The sequence below is a fragment of the Lasioglossum baleicum genome, chromosome 5 (assembly GCF_051020765.1).
Source record: "Lasioglossum baleicum chromosome 5, iyLasBale1, whole genome shotgun sequence".
Taxonomy (NCBI): Eukaryota; Metazoa; Arthropoda; class Insecta; order Hymenoptera; family Halictidae; genus Lasioglossum; species Lasioglossum baleicum.
Window position 1 is genome coordinate 7169971 of NC_134933.1, and position 17061 is coordinate 7187031.

The 17061-nt window shown below is 38.6% G+C and overlaps 1 long non-coding RNA gene across 1 annotated transcript; it reads left to right on the forward strand.

Annotated features, from left to right (window-relative positions):
• The first annotated feature begins 1137 nt into the window (after positions 1 to 1137).
• On the forward strand, positions 1138 to 10153 carry LOC143208891 (uncharacterized). The gene is made up of 2 exons (XR_013009002.1): positions 1138 to 1402; positions 9962 to 10153. It is a non-coding gene; the product is annotated as an uncharacterized LOC143208891 (long non-coding RNA).
• Positions 10154 to 17061: the final 6908 nt, after the last annotated feature.

Sequence of the window (17061 nt, forward strand, 5' to 3'; positions counted from 1 at the left end):
GTTCAATTCCTTTATAACAAAAAAATAAATATCATAATAGTATCATAATTATCAAATATCAAGAGGATATAAATTATTCAGAAATAATTTTGTCCATCTAAAATCGAAACATTTACCACTGTGTTGACCTTGATGACATATTTCAAGGGCAACGCGATCGGAACTGGGTCCCCTTTCGTCGGTGTCTTGCCATTTGCAGTGCATCCCTTGACTTGACTGCTAAGGGTTAATTGGTTTTCCTTGAAAAATATCACACATCTACTTGAAAGCCCACTGACTGCGTGCACAAACTCCCACCGGGAAATGTTCGATAGATTTTCTGAAAAAAATTCGTAAAAATTCGTGCGGAAACGATCTCGAAAACCAAAATATCCGTTTAACCCGAGATTTCGCAGAGAGCAGCACCATTTCGCGATATTCAGCTGGTTTGCCGCGGCGCGCGGCGCTCGCTCCGCGAATATCCGGCGAAAAACAAACGGGGCTCGCCCTTCGAAAATGTTTACGCGGATAGCTGATCACAAACACATAAAATAATATGACACATCCGAGGACGCCGCAAATGCGACGCGACGCATGGCTACGTTGCGACGCCGGGAACCGCAGTTTTGTTTATTTCATTTTGTTTGGCCAACAACAAGGTTCCCCCAATTTCCGGGGGCCAATATCACCGTTAATATTGATTCCCGCCGTCCCGGAGTAAAATGAAACGGCGGCGCTGAGTAGCGCTCTGTACAATTACACAGAGATCTCCTCGGACGTGTACACACGCGAGAACGATTCGTCGTCGTCGGCGTGTGTGCACGTGCACGCGGAACAACACGCATTAATCTTTACGTGTAAATCTACGGGTGATGCACGACGAGTCCCGGAATAGAACCATTATTATGTGCGGCCGTTAGGGCAATACACACGGCTGCCGAATAAGATTTATCGCGTAGATTATGGCACGCGCTCGATACGAATTGTCGAATCCCGCAATGTTTGTTCTTTGAACGCGTGTGTGCGACCGCGCGAGACGGAGCCGTTCGAAACCAGGCGCCTACGAAAGATTACATTATCGGGGGCCCGTGATTAATTACGGACACCCACCGCGTTACCGGTTTAATCGTTAAAAGGCTGCCTCAAATGCGAGCTCATTATTGTGCGATATAAATGCGCTGCAAAGCGTATACCGAAACGCGACCGCCGCGCCGCGTGCGCAGTGTCCCACGAAACTGATACCAGCTTAATACGCGAGCTTCCACTATAAGATTCGTTAGAGTGTTTAATTGACTACAGGAATTTACAGTCTCGATATATGCGTTAATACTTCGGGACCGACGTGTCACTTAAATCGTGTACATGCTTTGATCTCTTGCTGCTGGCGTATTGGTACGGCGGCTCCGACGATACTAATCGAGTGGTAAAACTTTGTTGTTCCTAATGACTTTTCTACTGAAACTTTAAGCAACACGTTCGCGAAATTTTCTGGTTAAAATGACTCCAGACACGACACAATACGGATCGTTTGTACTTGCTTAATTCGCGATACAGTGGAACATCGATTATCCGAATTAGTCAGTTAGGCCGGACAATTATCTAGCTATTGTATTCAATTAAGTCTTGACTGATTTGTAGAATGAATAGTGTCGTGCAGGGTGGAAATTGTAAAGCGTTACAGACGAATATCTCCAAAAATATTGATATAATATGCAAAAACGTTTCAGATGAAAGTTGTTCAGTACCGAGGGGGATATCATGTGGTGGAACTCTTATTTTTCCCGATGGACACTCCAAGGTGAGGTGAAGGTCAACTTTCTTTTTTTAAATGGTATGTCCTATTTTTTGTACCATAGATCGATGGAGTATCAAATTCCGAGTATATAAAAGTGTTGACCTTCATATGTCCTAAACCTGATAGTTAACGAGATATTATTGAAACAATTTTCTTTTTTCTTTGGATAATATCTCGTTAACTTTTATACTCAGTATTTGATACTCTATCGATCTATGGTATAAAAAATAGGACATTCCATTTAAAAAAAGAAAGTTGACCTTCTCCTCACCTTGGAGTGTTCATCGGGAAAAATAAAAATCCTATCACATGATACCCCCCTCGGTACTGAACAACTTCCGTCTGAAACATTTTTGCGTATGATCAATATTTTTTGAGATATTCATCTGTAACGCTTTATAATTTTCACCCTGTATATGGATCGCCTAAGATTAGCATCCGGTGAATAGTCTGCTTAAGGGTTAATTCCGAAAGGATTCGATTAACGTTTTGAAATGAATTGAAACTGATTTGGTACGTAAATATTTCCACCAAAGAGTGAAACGTGGAACAAAATTTACCGTTCTGATAAATTTCATGGAATAGTGACAATTGGAAATTTTGTTTAAGGTTTGCGAATAGCCAGAACGCATTTGCAAGTCATCCGAAAAGTGTGTTGACAGATACACGATTCGGAGTGTGAAAGAATGATATAATTAAATGAAGAGAATTGTATAGTCAGATATGGATTTGCCGTAGCCGGGTCGTAATCCATCTATTCGAACTGGCATTCAACGAATGTTAAACAAAAGGAGGGGTTATCAAAAGCTGGGAAACCCCCGGTGAAAGAATTCCGTTCCATGGCGTTCCGAAGCTTCGGCCCGTGATCCGTTACAGGCGCTTATTTCTTTCACCTGTGAAAATAATGCGCGTGACTGTATGAATATATTGCCGTCCATATCTACCGGGCCTTTATTGTCGGGGGTGGCAAGGGTCGCAACAGACGAGTAAACGTTTCTTTGTTTCCTTTGATTGATTGTTATCGGATGCACGCGAATAACAAAACTCTTCCCCAGGGATCAATAATTTTTATACGCCACGCCGCCGCCGCGCCGTTGCACAAGATATTTTATGATTAGCGTTTTTATTTTTTCCGCGAGGCAACTTTCGCGAATATTCATGGCCATTCTTGGTGATAGATCTGGCGTTGCCCTCGTGACGAATGCTTCCTCATCTGCGCACAGATGATTTGTGTGTTCGCGAATTCTCTAAAAATGGGAAAACATTTGCACTGACAGAAATGGAAAATGATTTTTGTCAGCCTACCTTTTTGTGCTGCCTGATTATTGAAACGACGCGGTGGTAAAATGAGGTAACACTATGTCAATTCTAAATTCTAAATTCAGGAGAACATGCGCACTGACAATGAAAATGAAAAGAAATTTTTGTTATTTTTGTGAAACAGCCTATGAGTCTGTAATCGAATTACTTAAACGACACGCAATAGTAAAATGAGGGAACATTATATCTGATTGTAGACTTTCTGAATTCAGGACAACATGTGCACTGACAAAAATGAAAAGAAATTTTTGTCATTTCTGTGAGAAACAACCAGTAAATCTGCAGTCGAGTTATTTAATCGACACAGTAGTAGAACAAAGAAAATTTGTTTCCAAAGTTTCTAGATACGTATTGAAGACCTTAATGTGTGCTGTAAATATACAGGGTGTAGCTGGACGAGTGGTACAACCGAGCAGGGGGTGATACTGTGATACTAAATGTAAAAATAAGTCAAAAAAAAAGGAATAACATGTTTTTGTTTGACGCTTCGTTTTCGAGAATATCGAGTTTGAAAATGCAGCGAATACACTTGCTATTGCATAGGAATCGTCTGACGCGTCTGACCATGATCAATCAATTCTACTTTGTGCATATACTAAAGCACGCGAACCTGGCGGAACTTTATAAACTCGATTTTCTCGAAAACGAAAAATGTTAATCCTTTTTTTGAACTTATTTTTACACGTAGTATCACACCCTGTATATTTGATGTAGGAATTTGATTTTATTTTGTAAATTGGCTCTCTCTATTCTGAACAGTCTAGTTTTCGGTATCTTAGGCCGGCTTTGCAGCTGTACGACAACGCGCGCACTTACTGCTGCGAAGGTCGAGCAAAAATGTCCAAGTACCGTCGACATTAGGCGAACACGCGACGAAAACGCCACTTCAGACCGCCGGGAAAGGTCGATTTTTACGAGCAACCGCACACCGGAGACCCACGATGTTCGGCAAGGCGTGATTTTGCATTAAGGGCTCTCTCTCTCTCTCTCTCTCTACTTTGACTATCAAAAAACGATGAAGTGTTCATACATTTTTTTAAACAGACCGAACAATCCTGTCGGATTCAAACTCTCTGCCTCCGTTCGCCAATCCTGGCAAAGAATACAGAAGTTTTTTAACGTACAAACAACTTTCCGAAATTGCCTCGGGTTAAAAATCTTCTCGAAATTTTTCCGTCGGGATTTAGACGCAGATGTAAAAGAGTTTGCGCTCTTCGAATAATTACGAAATAAAATTAGTAAAAACTATTTCGCATGTTCTTCGAGTATTGATAAATAAAGCCAGACAATCTCAATTGGGTATGATTCATTGGTTTCTGTAGATTGTAGATGATAAACAAAGCCGCAATTGCCTTCTCGATTGCGTTTCTCAAAGGAATGGCAATACTAACTCGTTTGATGTTGTCTTTCTTCCGCAGAGGGATTGTTGAAAGGTTCAGTGCTGATAAAACAAGTGATTGATACATATGTATTTTTTAGGGTTTCCTAATCACGCTGGAACAATTCGGCGACAGGATTTTGCGCACTATTACATCGGGCGCAAGTTTTCAACGCAACCGTGGCCTACGTAACAGCTGGAATATTCCCACCACCAAAGACTATATTACCCGGCGATGTATAAAGTTTTACGATTCACTTCAGTAAGCAGCTTCTCTGTTCTTCTCCACGGTTACCCCATTTGCTACAACTACCCCGTGCACCAGACGTCTAATCGACTTCGTACACAATTCTGCCGTCTGCCTTCATTGCTAGCAAACGTATTACTTCACCTAATCACCGATGCCAAATGTACGTTAACCACAAGACGTTCAACGAACATCCGAAAAATATTCGACACTGTCCATCGAATTAATTGTACTTTACAATTGAAGTCCTCGATCAACTTGTTACTTAACCAAACTCTTTGAATTACTATGTACAGTAATTCTTCAATCGATGTCCAACAGCCACAAAATTATTCTAGCATTATTTTAAGACTTAAAGCCGTAGTTAAATAGGTCATTGGATTCGTCTCGACATCAGCTACAACAATATGTAATAAAAAATACTTAGTGGCGTTTAAAAAATTAACATAAACATATTTTTTTATTAAAAAAAAAATTTTGTGAAATTTTTTTATTGGGATTTATAGATGACTGAGTATCGATTAACTTTTGTTGGAAACATTTTCTTGCCAGATTATCCGAAATGTTCAAAACATCGTTGTGACAATTGGGCATTTGCGCCGAAAAGCTGACAGAACTACTTTTGCATCATTCTATTATGAAATAAACAAACGACAAAAGATAGCAAAAACAGATTGAAATAAATGTTATATCGTAATTTTAGGCCCACAAATCTCTATAAAAATTTTCTAAAAAAAATCATTTTCAAAATTTAAAAAAAATTATAAATTTTCAAAATTGTCTGCATAAATTTTAGGACTCCAAAAATACGATATCACTTTTACTCCAATCATGTTTTGATATCTTTTTGTCATTTGTGGCTTACGTAGAAGAGAATCATAGAGATGATTCGAAATATATCGACATTGAATTACTAAAAACTGTCTCAAATTCAAAGGTGCAAGTTCGTGCTAATAAAATTAATTTTTTCGGACACTCTAGACTTCTATAAAGATGTTCCAACATGTTCCATCCTAAAGGTTTTTAAAGGTTTTTTTTGCGAGACTGTCAAAGTTTGAATGCTATATACGTTTGAAGTATACTTTCATTTTTAAGCAAATAAACAATATATTTAAGTTTTAAAATTAAGAAGTTTGAAAATTCGATTCACTCGAGTCAATGTCGTGGTGTTCACACCGATATACCCGAGCCGAGATCAATCATCGCCGCCCTACGGCGCACAGTGGGCTAAACCGACGAAATCTGTGTCAAAATCAAAGAACTTTCGATAGAAATGAAATAGAGCGATGAAATTTGTTTTAAATAAAAGCTGAAACTTTGCAGAATATGGGATAATTATGGAGATTGTGATACGAACGTTTTTTAACGTTGAGAAAATTCGTTAAACTTGCACAATTCCGAGAAAATTGTGGTTTTTCCAATACCGCGCGTGAAAAAATTTTTTTTTTAACATGCGACACATCATTTCTCGTAGATTTCAAATCTGGTCTCAAAATTTGTCTACGGCCTCAGGATATTGCAAAATCGATATCTTGAAATTCTACATGTTTAACGAATTTTCTCGAGGTTGAAAAACGTTCGTAGCATAATCTCCCTATTTTTCCCATATTTTGCGAAGTTTCAGCTTTAATTTTTAAAAAATTTCATCGCTCTACCTCATTTCTATCGAAAGTTCTTCGATTTCGAGCGTTGGCCGGCAGTGGAGTGAGTAGGCACTGGACTTGGTTTGCACAGGCGACCCAGGACTTCGATTGAAGAATTACTGTACTTTGAAAAATAGGAAATGATAATAAGTAGACTGCGGATCTCGAAATTTTCGAAATCGAAAGTTATTTTTGTAAGAGCATTTTTCGATTCTTCTTACAACTTCATTGTTGTAGATCACATCTGGCCATTTTTACCATGAATGCATCAAATCCGCAGCCCGTTTATATTAGTCTCTGAGAAAAGCAAGATAAATTAATTTCATGCAACTCGAATCGTTGATCAAGCTATTTCAAGCAGCATAATACGTAGGTACACGTTTCCTCTATTGTAAGATGATTACTGCAAAGAAAATGGTGAAAGTTAATAAAGAAGCTGTGATATTAATTAAAAAGCAGTGACACAGAATTGGCTCAGGTGAAACAGAAAAACTAGCGATCGATTAACACAAAGGACCGTCGGAAACTGGTTTTTCTCGTTTTATTAATTTAAATTTGATTAATTTATTCCAAGATCTGTCCGAAGCAATTATACGAGCTAATGGAAATTATTTTAATTAACACTATAACTAGGAGGCGGACCGAAATGACCCATTTCAGATTTCCGATGTTATACTTCTGCGAGAGTCGCGTCAAATACGAGGAAAACGTTTCGGGATTTTTATAATAAATACGAATCGCGTACGTTCGATTGCGCGGTATTTTGTCGAGTGAAAGGAATTGGTTGGGGAGCAAGAAAATATTTTCGTTGGAACGACTATATCGCGTACACAGCTTCCTAATACATACACGCGGATGGCTTCGTATGAATAATGGAGAATAGACCTAAAGACAACCGCTTGCATACAACATCGGAAAAAGCGATAGCTGCAGGCGTCCACCTATTTCGGCCGCGTTTCTCGATGCTCACTATTGCTGTTCCTAATTGCATCTCCAGGATTCAGGAGAGCAAAAATGGTATAATGATACTCGACGTTGCTCCTCGTTTCAAGTGCATCGAGCCTCCCCGCGATTCTCTTTCATCCTCACGCACTTCTCCCGGCTCTCATCCCACTGCAGCTTTGCCTTCGAAATCACGACCACAGAATTTGTCTCTTTAGTCCAGTCGCCAGGTACTTTTACCTGGAAAGTATTCCGAACTTAATGAAATTTTGACACGTCATTTAGGGGTACTCTGGGGTGTCGAATCTCAGTTTTCGACCTCGAGGACCCTGTGCTAACTTGAGGAGGGGGAAAAAACCACGATTTTTATTACCTTGTTTTGGTTTTCCGCCTATTACTCGAAAACTGTAGGTCCTATGAACTTTTGTTTTCAATTTTTGGAAAGAACATTAAATTTCCTTCAAATTTCACTGGTCAATCTTTTTTTTTTACCAAATAGACACCGAGAGACAGGCGTTCAAAATTAGGAAATTAGGTGGCAACTGACGAATATAGGGAAAGACAGAGCAAATTACACTGTCCAACAATAAAAATGTTTCCATATAACTGTTGGATGTATGTTATACAGTTTTTAGCGCTGATTCCGAATCTGGCCTTAATTTTTCTCCTACACGCACAGTTTTTGAGAAATTTGAGTTTGAAAAAAAAAACACGTTTTTCGACTTTGAACAGATATTATGATGTTATTATAAAAGATATTGTATTATTCTTTACAGCAAAAGATTCTCTAGACTTTCCCGAATCCAGTGATGTGCAACAGTAATACATTATGATTGTTTAAACATGTTTAAGGGGGGCATCACTTTTGTACACATTTTTGAGGATATTTTTCAATTTATATAAAAAAAATAAGGGTCCAAGGGTCCAGCGGAAAATCGAATTGCATCACGCGATAGAGCAGACTTTTATCTTGAGAAACCACTCTTTCGACTTTCCAACGTCGATGTTTTTTCGACCCTGAAAGTCCAGTCGCCAGATCGAAAAAAGGGCGTCTACCTGCAAAGTATTCCGAACTTAATGAAAATCTGAGTTTTCAACGTCGAGGACCCTGTGCTAACTTGGGGAGGGGGAAAAAACCACGATTCTTATTACCTTGTTTTGGTTTTTCGCCTATTACTTAAAAACTGAAAACAAAACGACGGCGGGGCCCGATCGGGGATGTTTTTTTTTATTATTAATATCTATATATTGCTATTAAACATAACACCAACAAAAATATAAAAAGGCTTGAATCCACTCGCTTGAAGTAAATAAATTGTGCTGTCCTCCCCAGTTAAAAGTGAAAATGTAAGGGTATCCGTAGTATGAAGATTATATATAGATATGTTGAAAAACTAATGTTATGAGCCAAAAACTTGCAATTTCCTGCTAAATGTCACAATGCGTGGCTCAAAATGTCATTTTGAGAAACATTTCCTAATTTTGAACGCCTGTCTCTCGGTGCCTATTGGGTCAAAAAAAAAGATTGAACAGTGAAATTTGAAGGAAATTTAATGCTCTTTCCAAAAATGAAAAACAAAAGTTCTGAGGACCCACAGTTTTTGAGTAATAGGCGAAAAACCAAAACAAGATAATAAAAATCGTGGTTTTTTCCCCCTCCCCAAGTTAGCACAGGGTCCTCGAGGTTGAAAACTCAGATTCGACACCCCAGAGTACCCTTAAATGACGTGTCAACATTTCATTAAGTTCGGAATACTTTCCAGGTAGACGCCTTTTTTCGACCTGTCGACTGGACTACTTGGCGTCACCCCATCTAGAAATCTGATGTTCTTTCCCTTTAATTCTCTGCGCAAGGAAATTGATTCGCAGAGAATCCTCCATTATTTCAACCGCGACACAGTCAGCCGTTCCGTCAGCAGTCACAAAGTAGATGGAATTAATTAGGAAATGTTCACATCATACAACACTCAACAAATTATTTCTAATTTACAATATACCTTCTTGGAAAAAGCAGGCTGTAAATTAATTCCGCAGCCATTACCCAGTTACCAGATCGGATCGAGAAGACATTTTTTCAGCGAACACTGAATTTAAACATTTTCCCACGTTGTCTCTGACGTACGTTAATCACGCTTCATCATAATCATGTTTCATCATACATTTTGGTTGCCTTTACGCCTAAATTTTCAAATACGTCTTCAATTTCAAGTTTCCAAGCGTCATTAGGGCGTCGAACCACAACGTTTACCGTGAGGAGCCTCTTCGATTTTGGAAAAAATACTTTTTCGATCTGGTCTGCTGATTATTCAACAATAGATATGCAGATTCAATTCTATTTTATAAACGTTGTCCTTGCTGCAATTTATCAGTAACTGCACAGATTACATGGCAAAATTTATTGCAAAATTGCGGTAGTTTTTTTCTATTATCTCTCTCTCTCTCTCTCTCTCTCTCTCTCTCTCTCTCTCTCTCTCAGACTTCAATTTGTCCGTCACAATGTTTATAAACGTCCCTGGTGTGAATCACTGGAGATACGCTCGGGGAAAAAACTCTTAGGGTACTCCCTGGTATACACATTTTCCCAATGATGTATAATACGAATTATCATATTCACACAGTGTATGCCGCCCATGTATACGTACGTCATTGACTTTCAGTACTGCCGACACGATAAGAGAAGCGTCGGTATTCCCCGTTGTCAAAGACGAGCGCGTATCTCCGGAGATTGTACGCAACATCTCTAAACAATTTTCCATGTGTCCGTGTCCATTCAGATGCATGAACATGAGTATATAAGACTTGCACTGTACCATCAGCGACAATTCAGTCTCTTTGGAAGCTGCAAACAGGTAATTACAATATTCCTATTACACTTGAGATTTATTTACAAATTAATTGAAGTGTTGTTTTATTTCTCAACGATTTCAAATATTATTATTAGAAGAGGAAATTTTCATTGAACTCTCCTATTGCTTACAATTGACTTGGACAATTTTTATTTCGCACGAAGATCCGCCTACAATTGTCAATTTTTAATTTTCTATTCGAACATTTAGATTTTTGATCACCCCAATAATTAGACAAAAATAAAAGCTTTCCGTATTGTTGTTAAATGAGATGTACGCTCAGTAAAATAAGCCTCCGTACACCCTCTAAAACAGAATAACTTTTTTATCATTATACTGAATTATAGATGAATTATAGAATGATGTGCAAAAAATATTTTCCAAAAATTACAATTTACAAAGTTGCATGCAAAAATAAAAACGGCACTTTCTAAAACTTTTTTATTTGGGTCCCTAATGAAAATTTAAAATATATATTTTGTAGATCTATAGTAGTTGCACACCTGCTGAAAATTTCATCGAAATCGATTGACATACACGCGAGTTACAAGCGGTTAAAAATTGTGAAAATAGACGTTTTACTAATCCACAGAATCGTACATCTTTCGATGCGTGTCGTTTCTTCCTGCGTCAACATATCTAACACAGATCTACAAAACATATATTTTAAATATTCATTAGACACCCAAATAAAAAAGTTTTAACAAAATGCTTTTCTTGTTTTCGCATGTAACCTGATCAATTGTAATTTTTGGAAAATCTTTCTTGCGCATCATCTAGTAAACCAGTGCTTCTAATTTTGCTTACAAATAATCAGATCGTTTGATACAATTATAAAAAAGTGATTCTGTTTTAGAGGGTGTACGGAGACTCATTTTACTGAGTGTATGTACCACGACTTCACTGATCGCAACGATTTATTTTTTGTTACAGAAAGAAAACGCCGGAAATGAAGCTGGTAATGTTCATCGTGACACTGCTCGTCGCAGTTAGCGCAATATTTGCGTTCCGGGGATCTGTGCAAAGAACACAACCTGGTTCTTCTTTTCCTACTTTCCCCGGACATGGACCCTTCAATCCAAAAGTAAGATGGCCGTACCAACCTCCAAACGTAAGTATGCCAGCAGTCTCTCTCGAACAAGAAATTCTCCATCTACGGAAAATCTAATCCGTCCTCGAAGTTCCGAAGGTCTTCCATGATCGAACTGCTTCTAACTAAAATGACTAGCTCTGATTTGGAACTGTAGGAAGATCGCACATTAATCCTCGTTACTTATTCAAATATGTAGTCCTCGATTAAGCATTTTCCGAGAGGATCCAATAACGTATGCAAATTATTTGTTCTGTTGCAGCCGGGTTTTTAATCAATGAATGGGACGGATGACATATTGTTCAGCAAACGTAGCTCGTTGAATTGGAGGAACAACAATGTACATTATGAAAAAGCACGCACCCGCATTATATCGTAAAATATGTACTTGTATCATGAATGCGATATTAAAGAGTTGATGTTGAAACGGTGATCATGTTATTTCACAATTTATTTTTTTCCTGGAACGTTTCTGTTCGTATCAAAGGAATTTCTGGGGGTAATAGAATCGATGAGCGAACAGTAAAATATACCGTTAAGACGATTTAATACCTAAATCTCCGAAATCCAATGGAGCGTTTCCATTGCGCCGTTTGTTACCGCAATACATTTTTAATCTGCGCGGAATTCTCGCGTATACCCGGTCACGTAGAACAATCAATGATGAAAACACCACCGAGAGCTTTTAATTTTATTAAAGGAACCGATCCCTACCCTCGAAGAGTGTGTGTATTTGTCTTAAATCTTCAATCAACTGCGGAATTGTCGATTGATGTTTTCAAGGCGGCATGATCCGAGTTAATGGAGGACGACTTTTCTGCACATTTTATTTTCGACGCTGTACAAACAGCGCGACGCGGCAAATCGCCAGCTTTGCCATTTAATGATATTATGCCAATTGTGAGAAATTATTGAATTCTTTTTATTAAAATGAAGAATGAATCGATTCGATCATTGGTGACACATTTTCGATCGTATTTACAGTAAGGAGCATAACTGATTCCACACACTTTAAATCAGAACATCTTTTTTATGAATGGACCAAACGACTTCAAGTTCTCTGTAAGGCTAGAAGAATTAGTTTAGTAAATGATGTGTAAAAAATATGTTGAAAAAATGCATTTGGACGGAATTGTGAGAAACAATAGTAAAAATTGATTTTTACAACTTTTCTAGCTGGGCCAATAACGAAAATTCAAAATATGTGTCTGGTCAACTGGTATAAATTATATACGTTCTGAAAATTTCATTGGAATTGGTTAATTGGTTTACGAATTATAAACGATCAAAAGTGGTAATTCGTAGTGTACCATAAAAATGGCAAGTTTTACCATTTTTGAACGTTTATAATTCGCAAACCAATTAACTAATTTCAATGAAATTTTCAGATCTTTTGAATTTTCGTTATTGGCCCAGCTAAAATAGTTGTAAAAATCAATTTTTACTATTGTTCTTCACAATTCCGACCAAATGCATTTTTCCAACTTATTTATCAGACGTCATTTAGTAAACTAATTCTTCTAGCCTTACAGAGAAATTGAAGTCGTTTGGTCCATTCATACAAAAATTATTCTGATTTAAAGTGTGTGGAATCAGTTATGCTCCTTACTGTACATGTTTAATTCACGATACAGTGGAACCTCTATTATCCGAATTAATTAGTGGATTTGTGATGTCTATACACCACTTTAGATCGAATGCATTTGCTTGGATAATGGAGAATTTAGATATCATCGGTTCGGTTAATCGAGGCTGCACCATATCGCGAATTAAACAAGTAAATACGATCCGAATGGTGTCGTGTTTGGTCTGATTTTAATCCGAAAAATGTCGTAAGTGAGCCGATAAAAGTTTCATAAAATAATAAATAAGTTTCATAAAATCGTACACATCCCTTTCACATACACTTAGGAATTACTGTGCTTAATTTTGCTCACGCTGTACCGTAGCTGTACCGACACTTGTGGACAGCGGTGTATGTTGGTAAGGCTTAATTTATTATTTATAAGCTGTTTTTTGTCCGGAGCAAGGAGTACCAGAAACGGCTGAAAAGGGGGAAACCACTCTAGAGAGGGTGCATTTCTTGGCCTACTAGCCTACTTACCACTGCTCCACCACTATGATTGTCGCACGCACATACAGAGATGCACTCCGCTGGTACACAAAATACGATTTCAAAAACTCACGGTTCCCTTGCAGTCAATTCTCAAAGCTTTCCTCTCCGTTACACGCTCGTTCACGAGAACGTCTAAATCCTCTTCTACGAGATGAAGTACATGTTCATTATTATTCATACTAGTTTCATGTTCTAGTAGAGTGCAGTTTAAAATATTTAAAAATATCAGCGTGTCGGTTTCAGCTGATTAAAATCGTTAAAGAGAGAATGACATTTTTATTTGGCTCCTGTTATGAATCCTTTTATATTGAAAAATTAATTCTGATACCCAAAAAACGTTGTAGTAATATTGTATTGTTATCATAGGTATCTATAAAACGTTAGACTTCTATGAAAGTTTGGATTACATTTTTTAATTATTTAATTATTACAAAATTCTCGCAGAAGTTCGAAAATCAAATTGTCTCGTACTGTTTCGCCACATTTCCCAGTACAATTACGAGACGTAACGAGACTATTTCAATAATATGAAATGCTTTTATCGACGATGTCTTTTAATTGTCTATTTCCACGAGGAAGAAGACGCACGAGCGACCGCCCCATTAAAATACGAGTTGCCTGGTTTACAAATGTGGAATAAACTGGCATAGTTTAAACGAGAAAATGGTTCATTTGCGCGTAATATCGAGACGGCAACAGCACTTGTGAATCATGTCTAACGAGACCATATGGAACATTTGGGCGGTTCATATAAAATAATGACGACCAGGACCGCACAGTTTACACGCATCGCTGCTATAGAATAAAACAATGGAGCAATTAGCGAGGAACCGGCAGGTTCAACACGCACAGGGTTATACACATTTTTTGTCGGTATTATACACATACTACCCGACAAACTGTTCGAAATCTAGTTGTTCTTCTCCTTTCTCATTGTTGCTACGCTGCTAGCAGCTAATAGAGCTGCTAATAAGCTTCACAGCGTTCGCGCGTGCAAACAAACGTTTAATCTCTGCTGCGCGAACCGATAGAAACAAACATTTATTCGACAACAATCTATTCATATGCCTCACGCATTCCACACCGTGAAAATCGATTTTCTATTTTCAGATTCGCATTCTTCAATTTATCGCGTGCTAGTTTGCCACAGATGAAAAGCGCTGCTCTAGTTATTCCTTATTGTTCTACTTATTTGTTTTGTTAGGTTTCAGTGTAGTTGAACTTCTTGGACGCTCTGCCGGCTTACGGCAGTATAGCGTTGCCTTGGCTGGCCCCGATTCGCATTGGCATTTCCCGTAATGTCAGTTCGCGAGGTTGCCCATGTAAATTGGATATCTTCATTGGTACAGTCTCGAAGCTTCTGAGAAATTTTTGGAAGTTCCTCGAAATTTTCTACGATGACCGTACAGTTTTCTACTACCGTACCAATTTTCTTTGTTTCCAGCTCTTCGCGCGGAAGACTGATGACTGATCCCCGTCTCGACGGAAGAAAAAAGAGGAAACCGGAAATGGAAAATGAGAAAGATGGGTGGCAAACGAAGCAGCGGACCAAGGTGAGAACGCGAGAAGACTCGGACAGAGTGGTGAAGCAATAAATCTGGAAGTACGCCGGGCTGAGCTCCGTGACGCCCTGATCTCCAAATACGCGCCGTGGTCGATCATGATCAAAGAAATCGTGCGCTGCTTTCGTGGAAAAGTAAAAATTCAATATTTTTCAGTTTAACGTTTAAGCCTTGCGCGAGCTTCGCTAATAGCTGCACGAGAAAACAGAGAGTATCCTAGTAATTTGACTTCAAAATGCCGCTATTTTGTAAATAGTCAAGATTTTTCATCTCGATCGTAACTACATTCATACCGATTAATAAAAAATTTCATTTTTGATGGACTGGAATGGTGGCAACCGTTGTCCATATTTTTCAAAACGAGCTTCATAAAAAATGTATAGCGCATGCAATTTTGCTTATATTTATTTGAAAATAACCACACCCGAACTTCAAACATCAATAAATCCATATATGTGCAAAATCGTGAATCAAAAGGCCGAATAGTTCTTCTGAAAAGAATTCCTAAAAACTCGAAAGAATACCTCCTTAAGAAGGTGAGCCACCTCTAAGCTTAAAATCATTGGCAAAATGAAACATTTCTTTTTACCACGCATATATTAGCTTGCCGAGTTGTCGTTGTTGTATGCGACAAATCTTGTAATCGAATTTTAAATCACTTCCCGATGAGCTAGAGACTTGAAACTTTAAACATAGCTCAGAACTGGATGACAATACAATATTAAAAAACAATTTTTGGCCACGCGACGCTCGGTAGTACGTGATCGCGTTCAGCGATCCCCACTCCGCGCCCCAGCGCTCCCTACTCCACTACGCGTTCCCACTCCGGCTCATCCCCACTCGACTGGCCCACTTCGCACCGAAGGAGCTCAGTGTGGTTGTAGTGTCCCGTTCATTCGGTTCCATTTCGGACCATTTCGGACTCCATCAAGAGACGTCGTCTCTCGGAGTCATCCCCTCATTCTATCTCGCGTATTTCCATATCTTACTATATCATACCATTATTTCCATATCTTGCATTCCATTTGAAAAAGACTAAAAAGTAGAAAACCAAAAAGTATAACCAAAAAGTAAAACTTTTTGAAAACTACGCTTATATTAAAATGCACTAAAAAGGAGAAAATAATTTGTTTAGACATTAGTGACTATAAATAAAAGCGTGGAGCGCCCACGAAGATTACGTCAATATAGTTTAGCGCGCCACGCTTTTATTTATAGTCAGTAATGTCTAAAAAAATTGTTTTCTCCTCTTTAGTGCATTTTAATATAAGCGTGATTTTTGAAAAGTTTTTTTTATATATTTTTTAATATTTGATAATTACTGGAAAAAAATGGTAAGCTTACACATGTCGCCGTATCCTCTTAAAGTACACTGAAAAAATCCTACAACCACAGGGCGGACAATTTTTGACGGATGCTCGCGCCCGAACCGAATCGTGTGATAGTTATCCGAAGGGTTTATATTGGAAGACGATACGGGATAACCGACAACAAGTTAATCCGCGAGAAGCGACCGAGCAGAGCACGCAGCCATTCGTGTGCCAAGAGTCGCGCACACGATGGCGGAATGTAAATGGGGAATTCGGCGAGATCTTTCTTCGCAGCAAACACGCTTATACTGGAAGTTGTTGGGTGGCGTGGTGCTTTGCCTTGGTGCATTTTACGATGTTCTCGCGTTAATGCGATAAGAGCGAGAGAGGTTAAGAGAGAGGGAGAGAAGGAGTAAGTAGTCTCGGTCGAGCGTACCTATAATTTAAATTGTCCGCCTTCTCGTCGCTTGCTAATGCGAGGCGATACTTAAAGCAGAACAATTGTGCCGCGGTAATAACTTTTGTTTCAACTCCCGGGCCGATTCTAAAGTATGGACCTTTCGTATCGTTCATTATTGTAGATGAACCGTGTACACGGAACTCTATTCGAGCTGGCAATTACGCCGACACTTATCTTCGAGTAGTGTGTACGTTCGAAGCTGTTCCATGCTAGTCCTCTTTATATTTTCTGCTGCGAACCCTGTTATTGGCAATAATGGGCGCGTTTCAAGCGAGAAACTATTGGAAACAGATATTTACGCTGGTTCCTTACACATAAAATGAAATGGTTACGCCATTTCAACGTTACAAACGCGGTACGTCGCCATTCAACG